This window comes from Papio anubis, chromosome 4 (genome assembly GCF_008728515.1).
Source record: "Papio anubis isolate 15944 chromosome 4, Panubis1.0, whole genome shotgun sequence".
Classification (NCBI taxonomy): Eukaryota; Metazoa; Chordata; class Mammalia; order Primates; family Cercopithecidae; genus Papio; species Papio anubis.
Genome location: NC_044979.1, coordinates 42,653,213 through 42,668,980, shown reverse-complemented (window position 1 = coordinate 42,668,980; position 15,768 = coordinate 42,653,213). Strand labels below are relative to the sequence as shown.

Below are 15,768 nucleotides of genomic sequence, written 5' to 3'. Positions count from 1 at the left end.
CAAATATAGTCACATTCAAGGTTACTGAAAGCTATGACTTCAATATATGAATTTAGGGGAGAGAGCAAAATTCAGATCATAACACAGGCAAATTATTACTGTCTATAATATAGCTTTATAGTAATTTCTTCTAAGAATTCTTCATCTTCAATCTTTCCATCTCAGTCTGGGTTAGGTGTCCTTCCTCAGAACTTCCAAAGCAGTACATGTATTCCTCTATCACATTAAAATATATGTTTCTTCACTCTGCTTTAAGATGTGACTTTCTGTTCCTTATCCCAGCACCTATCCCTGTGCCTCACATATGGTAAGTGTGCCATACTCTTTGTACCTTGAAGTATAAGCCCTCTAGCCTGGCTGTATTGTGATAGTATTTCATTGCCTAGGAAATATAGAATTAGAAAACTTAGAGAATTAGTGTCTTTTTGTAATGTTGACTTTAAGAGATATCTATATAGAAATACGTAGCAAGTGGAAATACAGGCATGAAACTCAGTGGAGAAAACCATGCTGAAAGTATGATTTGGTGAGTGGGTATGATCATTCAGGGAAAATTTATAAATGAGGATAGCACGGAAAAATCTTTAAGGAATAACGGATTTTTTTAAAGGGCAGGAGAAAGAATAAATAGAAAGGTCAGACAAGCAAAAGGAGGCTAAGAGAGAATAGTTTCTCTTTCCATTTACACTATTTTCCATAGTAGCCTCCTACTTTGTAGTGAGTTGTTTATCCTTTATATTGCCACCAGGGGTCTCCAACAACTTCTGCAATGCCTGATGGAGACAAGTGTCTTTACAAGGGCTTTTCCAACAACAACATTCCTAGAGCAAGAAGACCAGATAGATGCCTCCAAACAGTGTTAGATACGCTTGATTGAGCTGAAGTTCAGAGGAGTCCTTCAAGTTACTCTTGGTCTGTAGTTTGCTGATCACCAGGTCGTCTCTTGTATTGGCAACTTTCTCACACAGTGAATCACTGAGACATACTCTCCTTATCACAAGAATTGAGACTGGTTGTTCACCTAGGACACAATGGAACTCAATATATAGATTGCATAAGGTTTGAGGAGAACCCAGAGCAGACTGAAAAGAACCGGATGTTCTGAAGAAAAAAAATTAAGTCATGTAACAGTGACTCTATTATTTTTATTCTAGAAATTATCTTTCTATCTTCAAAAAAAAAAAAAAAAAAAAAGAGAGAGAAAAATGTTCTACAAGTCCATCTCCTAGAATAAAAAGAAATAGGATTAGGCTGAATAAAATTGACATTTATTTCTTAAACTTTTTCCTTTTTCTAATTATTCCAGCAGACAACTGCAATTAAGTTATATATATATATATATATATGTACTTTTGTATTCGATGTTTAAAATTTTCACTAACATGAAAACGTTTAGTACAGAAAAGTAGAAATTGAACAATATTACTCTTATACCTCCTACCTCATTAATATTTTGCATATTTGTTTCTTCTGTATATGTTTTGTCCTGAGCCATTATAAAATAAATTACAAACATTATACTTCAAACTAATCACTTTAGCATACATTTCCAGTAAATAAGTGTTCTCTTTCCTATTAACAGTGCTGTTATCACATCTGACAAATTTAAAGAACTTCTTAATGTTATATATTTACCAGACCACATTTAAATATTGCCACTTGTCTCCACAAAATGTTTTATAGGATTTTTAAAATAAATTTTTAAACCAATATTTAGTCAAATACCATGCATTGTCTTTGACTGTTATCTTTCCATCTAAAGCAATTTCCATTCCCTTTTCTTTTTTCCTCCATGATACAGACTTAGCAATGAGACCAAATTGTCTTGCAGAATTTTACATAATCTTGATTTGTCTGTTCTTTGTGGTATCCTTTAAATTGATCCTGTATCACCTGTATTTCCTATAAATTGGAGGTTAAAACTGTAGGCTGAATTAAATTCCAATTAAGCATTTTGAACAAGAATATTCCATGGGTGATGCTGTGTACAACATTGTGTATCACATTAAAAGGCACATAATGTTTGATATCCCATTATTAGTGAAATCCCTGTAGGACTTCTTTTTTCTGTTTTTTTTTTAAATTTATTGTTTTTATTGACATAATAATTGTACATATCTATGGGGTACAGGGTGACATTTTGATATATACATTGTGTAAAAATCAAATCAGGGTATTTGGCATCTCCACAGCCTCATTCATTTATCATTTCTGTGTAGTGAAAAAGTTCAAAATTCTCTCTTTCAGCTGCTTTTAAATATACAGTAAAATATTGTTAACCGTAGTCACCCTACTGTGCAATAGAACAGAACTTATTCCTCCTATCTAACTGTAACTTTATACTCATTGACCAATCTGTCTCTGTGCTCCTGTCACCTTCCCTCCTAGCCTCTGTTAATCACCATTCTACTCTCCACTTCTATGAGACTAACTTCTTTAGATTCCACATATGAGTGAGATGATAGGGTATTTTTGTTTTTGTGCCTGGTTTATTTTATTTAATGTCCTCCAGGTTCTTCTATGTTGCCAGAAATGACAGAATGCTATTCTTTTTTTGTGGCTGAATAATGTTTCAGTTTGTGTGTGTGTGTGTGTGTGTGTATGTGTGTGTGTGTACACACACCACAATTTATTTATCCATTCAACCATTCATGGACATTTAGGTTGATTCCATGTCTTCGTTATTGAGAACAGCACTGCAATATACATGGGAATGTAGATAATCTCTTTGACATGCTGATTTCATTTCCTTTGAAGATACACCATGTGGTGGGATTGCTGGATCATATGGTAGTTGTAATTTTAATTTTTAAAGAACTCTTCATACTGTTTTCTGTGATGGATGCACTATTCCCAACAACAATGTGTAGGAGTCACCCTTTCACCACATCCACGATAGCATTTGTTACTTTTTGTCTTTTTGATAATAGCCATTCTAACAGGAGTAAGGTGATACCTCATTGTGGTTTTGATGTGCTTTTCCCTGATGATTACTAATGTTAATCATTTTTTCATATACGTGTTGGCCTTTGTATGTCTTCTTGTGAGAAATATCTATTCAGGTCTTTTGCCCATTTCTTAATTGTATTTTTAAATTATTTTGTTGTTGTTTTGCTGTTGAGTTTTTTGAGTTCCTTCTATATTGATATTAACCTTTTGTCAGATGCATAGTTTGCACATATTTCATCTCATTCTGTTGATTGTCTCTTCAATCTTTTGTTTCCTTTTCTGTGCAAAAACCTTCTAGTTTTATGTAATCCCATTTGTATATTTTGGCTTTTGTTGCCTATGCTTTTGGGGTCTTACCCCAAAATTCCCTGCCTTAACCAGTGTCATGTTTCCCCATGTTTCCCCATGTTTTCTCCTAGTAGTTTTATCACTTTTGGTCCCTTACTTAAGTCTTTAATCCATTCTGAATTGATTTTTTATATGTATAGTGAAAGATCAGGGTCTCGCTTTATTCTCCTGCATGTGGATATCCAATTTTTTTCAGCACAATTTATTGAAGATACTGACCTTTCCCCATTGTGTGTTTTTGACACTTTTGTTGAAAGTCAGTTAGCTGTAAGTGCATAGATTTATTTCTTCTTCTCTATTCTGTTCCAGTAGTTTGTGTGTGTCTATTTTTACACCAGTACCATGCTGTTTTAGTTACTATCGTTTTGTAGTATAGTGTGAAGTCAAATCATATGATGCTTCAACCTTTGGTATTTTTGCTCAAGATTGCTTTCATTATTCAGGGTCTTTTGTGGTTTCCTATAAATTTTAAGATTGTTTTTTCTATTTCTGTGAAGAACCACTGACCTACCAAAATGTAATGTAACACAATTGTCTTTTCTAAGCCACCAAACTTGCACTGATCTGTTAACAGCAGCAATAGAGAACTAATATATCTACGTAAAGTTATTTATTTATCAAGGATTAAGTGTGTGTGCACATGTGTGTATGTGTGTTTTACATCATTCATGTTCCAAACCAGATATTTGTCTTCTATTGAACTATAAACAAAATCCATGTCCTGTCAACATCTAAATAGTTACACCATGGAATTATTTTTTTCTAATTTTTATGTCATAGAATTGGAATTTTCTAGTTTTTCAAACACTCTGTGTTGTCTATCAAACTTATGGCTTTACTGTATGAAAACAGCAACATAGAGTATCCCAGAAAGTACTGATTTCTGGAAAGTATTATCACTCTCAGATAAAAATGTTGCTTATATGGAAATTTTTCAGCATTGTCTAGAAAGCGTTGGAATCTTTATAAATGTTACTTTACACCTTTCTATCCCCTACTTTTTCCGAGTAGAAAAATGATGGGCTTTATCACATAGCCAAAGAAATCCTAAGCAGAAAGAACAAAGGTGGAGGCATCACACTACTCAACTTCAAACTTTACTATAAGGCTACTGTAACCAAACATCATGGTATTGTCATGGGATCCTTGGGGTGTCTCTTCACCAACCAGAAACCTCTGTGGCCAGTGGCGCCTTCTACCTGAGTATTGCTCACACCTGCTGTGCTCATTCTGTCCACTCAGTCGGGCCAGCTTCACTTGGCTCACACTACCAGCCCAGATTCCACACCTGCCAAGGACAAGCCAGGCATGGACCAGTGAAGGGTGTGTGAGTGAGTGAGCGCAGGGGTCAGCCACTGCACACAGCCAGGCACTCTGGCAGCTCCAGGTGCCAGCACAGGTGCTGGCTCTGTGCAAAGCTGCGACTGGACCAGATGCACTGCAGGCAGCTTCTGTTGTGGGCACCCACACCTGGATGAGGGAGATGCAGTGGCACCTGGAAATTTGAAGATGCCAGGAACCACAGAGCCCCAAAGAGGGTGTCACAGCCCTGGCTCTGGGAGCCCCTAGGTCTAGGCTCCCCGAAGGGTTGCAGCTCTTCTCTCCTCATCACCCACAACATGGTGAGCCTGGGGGCATGTTTCAGCCCTGTTTGTGCTACAGCTCTTTCAGTTCTGCCATTCAGTGGGTCCAGAATTCCCATCCTGCTTCCAGAAAGAATGAGGTACATAGACAACTGGAGGGTGAGCAAGGCAGTGAGGAGCTTCATTGAGCAACAGAACAGCTCTCAGGGGACCTGAAATAGGTAGCTCCTTTCCACAGGCAGGTCATCCAGACATGTGGAGACTCATAGTGTGTAGCTCCTTTCCACAGCTGGTAGTCCTGATGTCTGTGTGAGTCTGGCTGGGGTTTTTATGGTCTCAGAAGGGAGGAAATGTATGCTGATTGGTCCATGGGTGGCCATGGATGGGCCTGGAAAAAGCACGATAAGTTCTCACTCCAGGCTGAGGACTCCACCTGAAACTGACAGTCCAGCCCCCAGGCTTCAGGCCCTGGCTTGAAGGTGGGGTTTCACTAGGGACCCGCCCCTTTCTGCCCAGGAGCTTTTCTGCTCCTGCCACCAACAACATGTCATCCATGGCCCCCAGGCTGTTCCTACTGAGGAGCACCTGAAGGCCTGTGCTGAGCTTCCCTCAGTGCCTATTGGCCTCCCTCCCATGCTCATTGGCACCCAAAGTCCAGAGGAGGCCCAGGTAGCAGGGTGCTGGCGTGTCAGTGCCACCCCAAGTGTGTGCACACCCGGCCTGGTTGCAACAACTCCCAGGCTCAGCCACAACTATGCTACACCCTGGAGTGGGTGCTGGGAGTTGGGAGAGGCCAGGCACTTGGAGCAGGCACTTTCCAGCCTGTGGGAGCAAGGAGCTTTCTGGGCCCCCAAGAGCACAGGGATGCCCAGTTGGATGGCTGCAGCTGTGCCTAGGAGCGTGGGGCTCCTGACGGGCTGACTCAGTAGAGGGCAGGGCTCCCACCTGTTCTGCACCCCCACTGTGCCTCCACCACTGCATCCAGTGTCTTCCCAGTGGCCACTCCATGGTTAGTATCCTATTTAAAGCTGTTGTTACCATCCCGCTAATACTATGTAAGTTTGTTACATCTTTGTAGAAATGTAGCCATTTCTAGATAATAAATTTCCAACAATATTTTTATTTACACTTTCTTCCTAAACTGTAGCCTCACTGCTTGCTATTATTCTTCTTGCCCCTTATCTTTACTTTCTTCAAGTAGCCTGTGTTTGTATTAGTAAAAATGATGGAGCAAACGTCTTTAAAAATTACCTCCTTGAGAAAAGCAATAATATTGGCAAAAATTATCAAAGCCAACTTTTTTAGAACTCTGAAAATTAACCAAATGCTTGAAGCACTAAAGGGATAATTTATTTAAGAAAAACTTTAATTTTGTTATGAACAGCAAGATTTGTGGCATTTTAACTTGTCCTATTCTCAGCCTTCTCCCAGCTCCATGGTAGCCTTAAAAATCAACAGCTCATAATTACTGTGAAAATCTACAGTGTGTCAACTCTTTCAAAAATAAATGGAGATGGACCTCTTCAAAGATATGCATAAAGTTGTTATTATTTGACCTCTCTGGTGGTTCTCTAGAAGACTCACTCACAAGGCTGTCTTTATTTGATCTTACTCAGCCTACTCACTGGAAACAGCCTTTCCTTTAGGGCATTTGTTGAAAACAATCAGAGATAATTGCTGAACATGCTCGTGGTCCACAGAGATAGAAAACAGTTGGGGCAAATGATAGACTAACCTGTAAACTTAAAAGGAGAAGCTTGGGAATTAGATACCCATAATTGGCTTTGAAAAGCTCTGCCATGTCACTGGGAATGTAGAAGGCCACACATATGCATAGTGCTATGTGTCTTCCCAGGGCCACCAGAGAAGGCCCTAAGATTTACTAGTGGCTAACATGAGGCTCTGTGCAAGTAGGTAATGAAAGCTATAGCAGACTTGGTAAGTGCCCGACTGAGTGTTGAAGGGATGCCCCATCACACACAGAATTCCTCAACAAAGACTGGAAGACTTATGGGTTTCAAGAATCTAATGAAGTAGTTGTCCAATCACTAGCTGATCCCTAAGATAACCAAGCAGAGACTTCAGTGTTCACACATAACAAAGAGTATAGAATTTACAGAATTAGTTCAGAAAAGTCACTAAATAAACAATGAAAACAACAAACAGCAACAACAAAATGTTTTGGGGGAGGGGGATATCTGATTTTCAGATTGGTCATATTATATTATTTAAAATTTAGTTTTCAACCAAAAATTATGAGACATAAAAAGCAATAAGGGGGAATAGCCCATCCACAGGGGAGAAAAAGCAGTTTATAAAAATTGCCTTTAAGGAAGTACAGATGTTCAGCTTATTGGAGAATCTCTTTAAATAATCTATTTTAAATATGTTAAAGAACTAAAGAATATTATGTTTTAAGAAGTAAAAGAAAACATGAAGACAGTGTCTCACCAAATAGAAAATATCAATAAATTTATAGAAATTATTTAAAAAAAAAAAGAACAGAGAGTAAGAGACAAAGAGAGACTTGGAGTTGACAAGTACAATGACTAAAACATAAAATTTACTAGAGGGGTTGAAGAGCAGACTTCAAAAGGTAGACGAGTCAGGTACTCTGAATATAAGAAAACTGAAATTACCCAGTCTGAAAAACAGAAAGAAAAACGAATGAAAAGGCCAGGCATGGTGGCTACACCTGCAATTCCAGCAATTTGGGAGGCCAAGGCAGGTGGATCATCAGGTCAGGAGTTTGAGACCAGCCCGACCAACATGGTGAAACCCTGTCTGTACTAAAAATACAAAAAAAATAGCTGGGCATGGTGGCATGCACCTGTAATCCCAGCTACCCATGAGGCTGAGGCAGGAGCATCGCTTGAATCTGTGAGGTAGAGGTTGCAGTGAGCCAGGAGTGCACCACTGTACTCCAGCCTGAGCGACAGAGCCAGACTCCATCCAAGAAAAAAAAAAGAATGAATAAATATAAACAGAGCTGCAAGGACCTCTAGGATAACATCATGCATAAAGTGTACACACAATAATCATCCCAGGAGAGGAGAGAAAAAAGGGGGCAGAAAGAATATTTGAAGAAGAAATGAATAAAAACTATCCAAATTTTAAGAAAAACATAAATTTACACATTCATAAAGACTAATGAACTCCAAGTAGGATAATCTCAAAGAAAGCCACACCTAAACAGATTATAATTAGCCCATTGTAAGTTAAAAAGACAGAGAGACTCTTGAAAGCAGCAAAATAGGAAAGCAATTCATCATACACAGGCATCCTCAACAAGATAGAGCTGATTTCTCATTAGAAACTATGGAAGCCAGGAGGCAGTGTGATGATATACTTAAAGTGCTGAGAGAAAAAAACTGTTAGTGAAGAACTGTATATCTTGTAAAACTGTCTTTCAAAAATGAAGGAGTAAAATATTCCAAAATAAAGAAAAACTAAGATAACTTGTTGCAGTAGACCTAGCCTAAAATAAATACTAAAGGAAGTCCTTCAGGCTGAAATGGAGGGATATATAGAATAATTTGAATCCACATGAAGAAATAAAGAGGACTAGTAAGGAAAACACGTAAATATAAAAGTTAGTATAAATGGTTTTTTAATGCAACTCTTTTTATCTTCTGTCTGATATAAAGCAATAATTGCTACCTTTGTTGATAGATACAAAATGCAGAAACACAGAATTTGCAAGATAATAGTACCAAGGATGAGAGAGGAAATGGAGCTCTATAGAAGCAAAGTTTTTATTAATATATCCTATTGTAATTCAAGTGATATTAACCCAAGCTAGAATGTCTTAAATTAAGATGTTAATTATAATCCCTGGGCTAAGAAAGTAGTTAAAAACCATATAGTAAAAGAAATAAAAATGGAATTTAAAATGGTACACTTGAAAATATCTATTTAAAACAAAAGAAGGCAGCAATGGAGGAATAGAAGAACAAAAAAGGTCTAAGGCATACAAAACCATCAAAAAATGGAAGACATAAAGCTCAGCTTATCAGTAATTATATTAAATATAAATGGATTTAACACTCCAAATAAAAGGTAGAGATTGGCAGAATGCATTTTTAAAATAACATGATCCAACTATATGCTGCCTACAGGAGACACTTTAGATTAAAAAGTATAAGTAGATTGGAGGTAAAAGGATGCAAAAGATATGCTATGCCAACTGTCACCAAAAGAGACTTGGAGTTGCTAGACTAATATCAGAAAAAAGATACTTTAAGATAAGAATATCTTTTTTATCGAGGAACAAAAAGGACATTTTACAATGTTAAAAGGATTGATTTATCAGAAGTTGTAACAATTAAAACATATTCACATAACAACAGAGTGCAAGAATACACAAAATTTAAAATGACACAATTGAAGGGTGAAACAGACAATTCACTGGTAATTGTTGGATGTTTCAGTCTTCTATTTTCAATATTGGATATAACTAGACAGAAGATTGACAAGGAAATAGAAAACTTGACATTATGAACCAACCAGATGTAGCAGACATCTATAGCACACTCACCCCAACAACAAAATCCACATTATTTTCAGGTGCGCATGGAACATTCTCTAGCATAGGCCATATGTTAAGCCATACAACAAGTCTCAATAAATGTAAAAGGCTTGGAATCACACAAAATGTGTTCTCCAACTACAATGAAATGAAATTAGAAACTGATAATACAAGGAAAATTGAAAAATCAAAATATGTGGAAATTTAACAACACATTTCTAAGTAATCAAGGGTTCCACCTAAGTAAGCATGGGATTAGTCAGTGTTAGTCCTATTGATGATTGTCAGTGATGAGCCTGAAGGCAAGAGCTGGTGTTAGGCAGGGCCTAGGAAGTGCTGCTGTGTTCAATTTTCAAATACTTCTTAGATCTGTTTTTGTAAACAAATAAACAAACAAACAAACCTTTAATGGTGTCCCAGATAAAGTCTCAATCCCATTATAATCCAACCTATGAATCTGTTGATCCATTACTCATTGTAACCTAACTCAACTGCCCAGCCAGGTAGAACCCTCAAAGTCTCATAATGCAGAATGTGCCTTCCCATCCTCTGTGCCTAGGCTATGCTTTTTTCTTTTTTATGTTTTCATTTTGAGTGCCTGCTCTCATGTCTCTCTGTTTTCAAAACAATATGATATCACATGTATGTAATGTTTTACAAACTATAAAGCGATATATAAATATGAACTATATTTACTAAAATCCACACCCTGCAAGAACTAGTTTTTGTCCCCCTCCTTCCAGGAAAACTTACTAAACCCCTATAACCCGCAGTGATTGCCTTTTTCTTTTCTATATTTTCTGCCTGCTTACCTTCCTTCAACCATTCTGAATTTTGTGTTAATCATTTCTTGGTTTTGTCACAGTATTTATTACAAGCTGTTTTACTTCGCCTGTTTTTTTAACTTCGCTTAAAAGCAGTCATAACATATTCAGGCTTCTGTACTTTGTTCTTTCTTCTTTTCACAGGGTGCTGTTAGTTAATTTCAGTAGGTATTATACACATACTGCAAAAAAATCAAAACAATACAAAACAATACACAATGAACTAAAAATCCCTGCTTCCTCCCATACTGCTGCCACTCTACGGACCCCTTTATTTTCTCCCCATAGATAATCACTCATTAATTTATTTTGAATCTTTCCAATATGAGCAAATACAATTATATTTTTATGTTTCTCGATTTTTGATTTTTTAAAAATAAACATCTTGGCTGGGCGTGGTGGCTCATGCTTGTAATCCCAGCACTTTGAGAGGCCAAGGCGGGCAGATTATGAGGTCAGGAGTTTGAGACCAGCCTGGCCAACACAGTGAAACTCCGTCTCAACTAAAAACACAAAAATTAGCCAGGTGTGGTGGCGGGCACCTGTAATCCCAGCTACTCAGGAGGCTGAGGCAGGAGAATCACTTGAACCTGGGAAACAGAGGTTGCAGTGAGCCGAGATCGCACCATTGCACTCCAGCCTGGGTGACAGGGCGAGACTCTGTCTCAAAACAAACAAAAAAAACAAATAAACAAACAAAAACACATCTTATCACATATAGATCTTTCCACATCCTTAACGCAAAGCACTTTCTCATTCTTTTTTATAACTACATAACATTCCATAACGTACATCTACTATAGTTTCTATACCAGTCCTCTATTAATGGACATGACTATTCTCTAATATTTTACTAATACAATGTGCAGATCGTAACATACGTCATTTCTTATGTGTGCATGTGTTTCTGTAGGATAAATCTCTGTGAGTGGGACTCCTGGGTCAAAGGTGAGATATATTTGTAATGTTGATAGACATTGCCAAATTATACTTCATAAAGAATATACTATTTTGTACTCATACCAATGATATACGGGTGCCTCTTTCCCTTCAGCATCACTAAACTTAATTTTTGCTAATTTAATAACTGAAAAATGCATCTGATTGTAGTTTAATTTAAATTCTCTTATTATGAAAGAAGTTGTGTATTTTTTTCTTATGTTTATAATTCATTTGACTTTTCTGTGAACTGGTTTTACAGTCCTTTGCACATTCTTCTCTTAGATTATTGATACTTTAAAAAATAAATTCCTAGCATATTAATTCTGCATAATTATTTTCCCCTCTGGTTTGCCATTTGTCTTCTGACTTTGCTTATGATGGTTTTGTCACAAAAAAGATTGCTTAATGTAATCAGTTTTGTCAGTTTTAAAACAACTTCTGCATTTTGAATCAAAGTTAGAATGGAGTCTCCTAACATAATTTTATAAAGAAGTTCTCTTCTGTTCTCTTTTCTAGTACTTAATAATTTCATTCAAACATTTGAGTTTATATTGCTCTATGGTATAAGGAATAGATCTAACTGTATCTTTTCTAAGTGGAATTGCCTGATTGCCCCAAACCAATATTGTATATAAGGTTCAATGTCAATGCATATAACTCTAGTTAATTCATTTTAAATGTTGAATTCCAAAGTGTGAATATAAATAATGTCTTTATCTTCTCTACCAATAATGAGTATTTTAATTTCTTCCAGTGTTTTGCCATTATGAATAGATCTGTTGCAAACATACATGTCTTATTTTTTAAGTCTGCAGCACTTACTCTCACTTATACCTTGCATTAATTTAATAACTGAGTTGCTATTTAACTATTTCCTACCATTTTATCATTCTTTTTTTAACTAGGATTTAATGAAAGGTCATCTTACATCTTTGGACTACATGCCATATTGACTAGGAGAGGAATAAGCTCTCAGTGGGAAATGAATTGAATTGAGGTGAATTAACTTGAATAGAATTAGTAGCCTGCTGTGGGCAGAGAAATGTAATATAAAATTAATTATTTCCTAATAATTCACCAAAACCAGAAAAAATGGGATGAAGTAAATTGTGCACATATTTTCACCATATTATTTTTTAAGATTACAGAGAGATTAAATCTTAACCAGTAGCAAAGAAACCAATTAATTAATTCATCTGCCTTTGATACCTATAATTTCTCATGTGTATAGGAACACTGATGCAGTTTCTGTGACCTATCAAAAGCAGATGAAATATGACGGAAAATTTGTTGCACAATTTACTTTTCACTGATCCAAAAAGAACGTGTTGTCCTTATTTGGCATATTTTTCACATCGTTATTTTGACTAATCTATTTGTTTAAATGATAGGCGTCTTGAAGTTACTACATCCTGTTATGTTAGAAGCAAACGTTATGCCTTTCAGAATGCATTCCAGGCTAGGTTTCTATCCAGGGATTAAAAGCCTGAGTTTTAAGTGAACAAAATCTACATCTCTTTCAGAACTATAATCGATTTTCCTGCTTACCCAGCTATCACAGCAAGTGCTATACTAAAATAGTCACCAATAGGCTTGTGCTATCCCTTTTTAGGGATGATTCAACTTATGAAAAATAAATTAGTAGCTTTTGTTCACACTGAGGCTTACCAGAGACTCATATTTATATTACAGTTAAGAGGCAATCTGACAATGACAACATTTCCATTAACCATAACATACTGAGCTCTTGGGAAATGGTACACCCAAGGGAAAGCAGTTTTAAAAATGAGATCTTATGTAAATGTTTAAAGAAAATGTATTAAATGATAATTTAATAGAATTTTTTATTATTAAGTAAAATTATTTAGTAGTAATAACCCATTAAGACAACATGTTGTGTTGTAATTTATACAGAATTTGTTTAAATTTGCATGGTGCTTATGGTCCTTTGATAATACAATGTTTCCACTGCTATTTTGATTGCTGAGTAACACTTTGAAAAGCCCTTACTGCTTATTCCTAAAAGGTAATCTTTCTAATCAGTCTACCCAGGGAGCATGCTGCCATAGAGAATCATTCCACAAATACCACTCAGTACTCACTGTGTTTGCCCACAAGGAATTATTTGTTTTAAAAATGATGTGAAATTCTCCATTCTGAGACACACAGGAATTCCTAGCCAATTACCTCAATAAACTCCAATGCTATGATGCCTCACATTTCTATTTCACAATCCCATCTTTTATTCAGATTTTCTTGGTTTGCTGAGGAAAAGAGCAAGCATATGTCTAACATTATTGTTAATACTTAACATTCATTCATGAGAAAAACAGTCTATATCTTTCCTTTCTGCTTTTTACATCATTTCTAAATTTATTCAACAATTTAAAAGGGATTATTCTCCGCTCTGGATTTCTGCTTAAAATAAATCTTACTGTAATTTGGTGGAATAGTATGGAGTTTTTTTCAATTAAAAAAAAAAATGTTTCTAGAGTAGAAAATGAGTTTTTTGTACCAGCATTTGCCTTAAGATTATAAAGGGCAGCAGCGGGTAATGATACCTCATGACTCTTTAGTTTAATGAGAAGAGAAAACTCAGTTGATCACAGATCATTCCCAGGGTTTTTCAAACCTCAATTTGTAAAGACCAGGCCTCTTTTGTCTGGTTATGGAAGATGTGACCTGGAACTGTCTGTAGCTATGTTCCCTATGACATGGAAAAACTCTTCTAAGAGAATGAATCTGGAGTGCTGCAAGAAACAGAGAAAGAGAGTATTCTAATGGTGTTCAAATCTCTTTTTAGTGATCCTTAAAGGTAGTTCCAACTACCCTTCTCTCACTGTTACATAAAGCCAATAAAACCCCAACTGGCTTAAACTGGTTCAAATTATGTCCCTGTCATATGCAACTAGATAACAGCAAGACATTTAGGTATTATACCTAAAAGTGGGGTTTTACAAAGTAAAAACCATAAAATGTGGTTCTATTCGAGGTGGGAGACCATGAGGAGATAGCAATCCTTTGAAAATGGTATCAAGGGAGTTGGTTAAATCTGTTTCCAGTTTTCTCTTAGGACATAGGCCATATACACAAAAGCTGTTACTGAAGAGGATTTCATAGCAAATGTCAGGGTATTGGAGGGTGTTGGTGAACTTTTGCCACCTTCAATAAATTACAGGAAAGAAACAAGCTAGGATCTTTTTTTCTGATTCATCAGACAGAATAAAAAGTTCATTAGTATGGATCAGCAATTTTTTAAGAGAAACGCTGGCTGTGGCCAGAAATTCAAGTTAGCAAAAGTCAAAAAAATCATGGGTCCTGCTGAGGTACAAAAACTGAACGTGTTGTCCTATATCAACCAGAGTGTATTATTAGAGTAGTGTTTTTCAGGAGTCAGAGAAATGGGGGAGGTTTAATCTCCCATGATACATCAAGTTACAGTCATGTATCCCTTAACAACAGGGATATTTTGAGAAACGTATTGTTAGGTGATTTCATCTGTGTGTGAACATCACAGAGTGTACTTACCCAAACCCAAATGAGATAGCCACTGCACAACTAGGCAATATGGCATAGCCTATTGTTCCTAGGCTACTAACCAGTACAGCATGTTACTGTACTGAATACTGAAGGCAATTGTGACACAATGTTATTTGTGTATCTAAATATATCTCAACATAGAAAAGGTAGAGTAAAAATACATATAAAAGATTTAAAATGCGTGTCTGTATAGGGCACTTACTATGAATGGAGCTTGCAGGACTGGAAGTTGCTCTGGGTGAGTGAGTGAGTGAGTGAGTGGTGAATGAAGATGAGGGCCTAGGACAATATTGCACACCACTGTAGACTTTATAAACACTGTACACTTAGGCTACAATACATTTAAAGTAGCTTTATTTTTTCAATAATAAATTAGCCTTGACTTACTGTGACATTTTTACTTCATAATTGTTTAAACTTTTAAAGATACTTTTTAACTCTTTTGTAATAGCACTTAGCTTAAAATGCAAATACATTGTGCAGCTGTACAAAAATATTTTCTTTCTTATATGTTTATTCTATAAGCTTTTTGATTTTTTCTTTTGATTTAATTTTTGATCCTTTTTAATTAAAAATTAAGATGCAAACACACACATTAGACTAGGTGTTCACAGGGTCTGGTTCATCAATATCACCACCTTCCTTCTCCACATCTTGTCCCACTGAAAGGTTTTCAGAGAAAATAACATGCATGGAGCTTCTATCTCCTATGATAGCAATGCCTTCTTCTGGAATACCTCCTGAAGCACCTGCCTGAGGTTGTTTTACAGTTAATTTTTTTCATAAGTGTGAGTACACACAAAAATAATAAAATGTTAGTATTATAAATACCTAAACCAGTAACATAGTCATTTATTATCGTTGTCAAGTATTATATTCTGTGCATAACTGTATGGCTATAATTTTCTATAACTGGCAGCACAATGGGTTTGTTTTGGCAGCATAACTACAAGCACATGCATTATGTGTTGTACTATAACATTATAATGGCTACAGTGTCACTTGGCTATACAAATTTTCAGCTCCATTACAATTTTATGGGACCACCATCTTA

The 15,768-nt window shown here is 36.2% G+C and overlaps 1 long non-coding RNA gene across 1 annotated transcript; it reads right to left on the bottom strand.

The window, feature by feature from the left end:
• Positions 1-7,801: 7,801 nt before the first annotated feature.
• On the bottom strand, positions 7,802-15,021 carry LOC110742897. Its single transcript, XR_002521156.2, has 3 exons — positions 13,362-15,021; positions 10,221-10,414; positions 7,802-9,777 (listed from the first exon to the last, which is right to left on the bottom strand). It is a non-coding gene; the product is annotated as an uncharacterized LOC110742897 (long non-coding RNA).
• Positions 15,022-15,768: the final 747 nt, after the last annotated feature.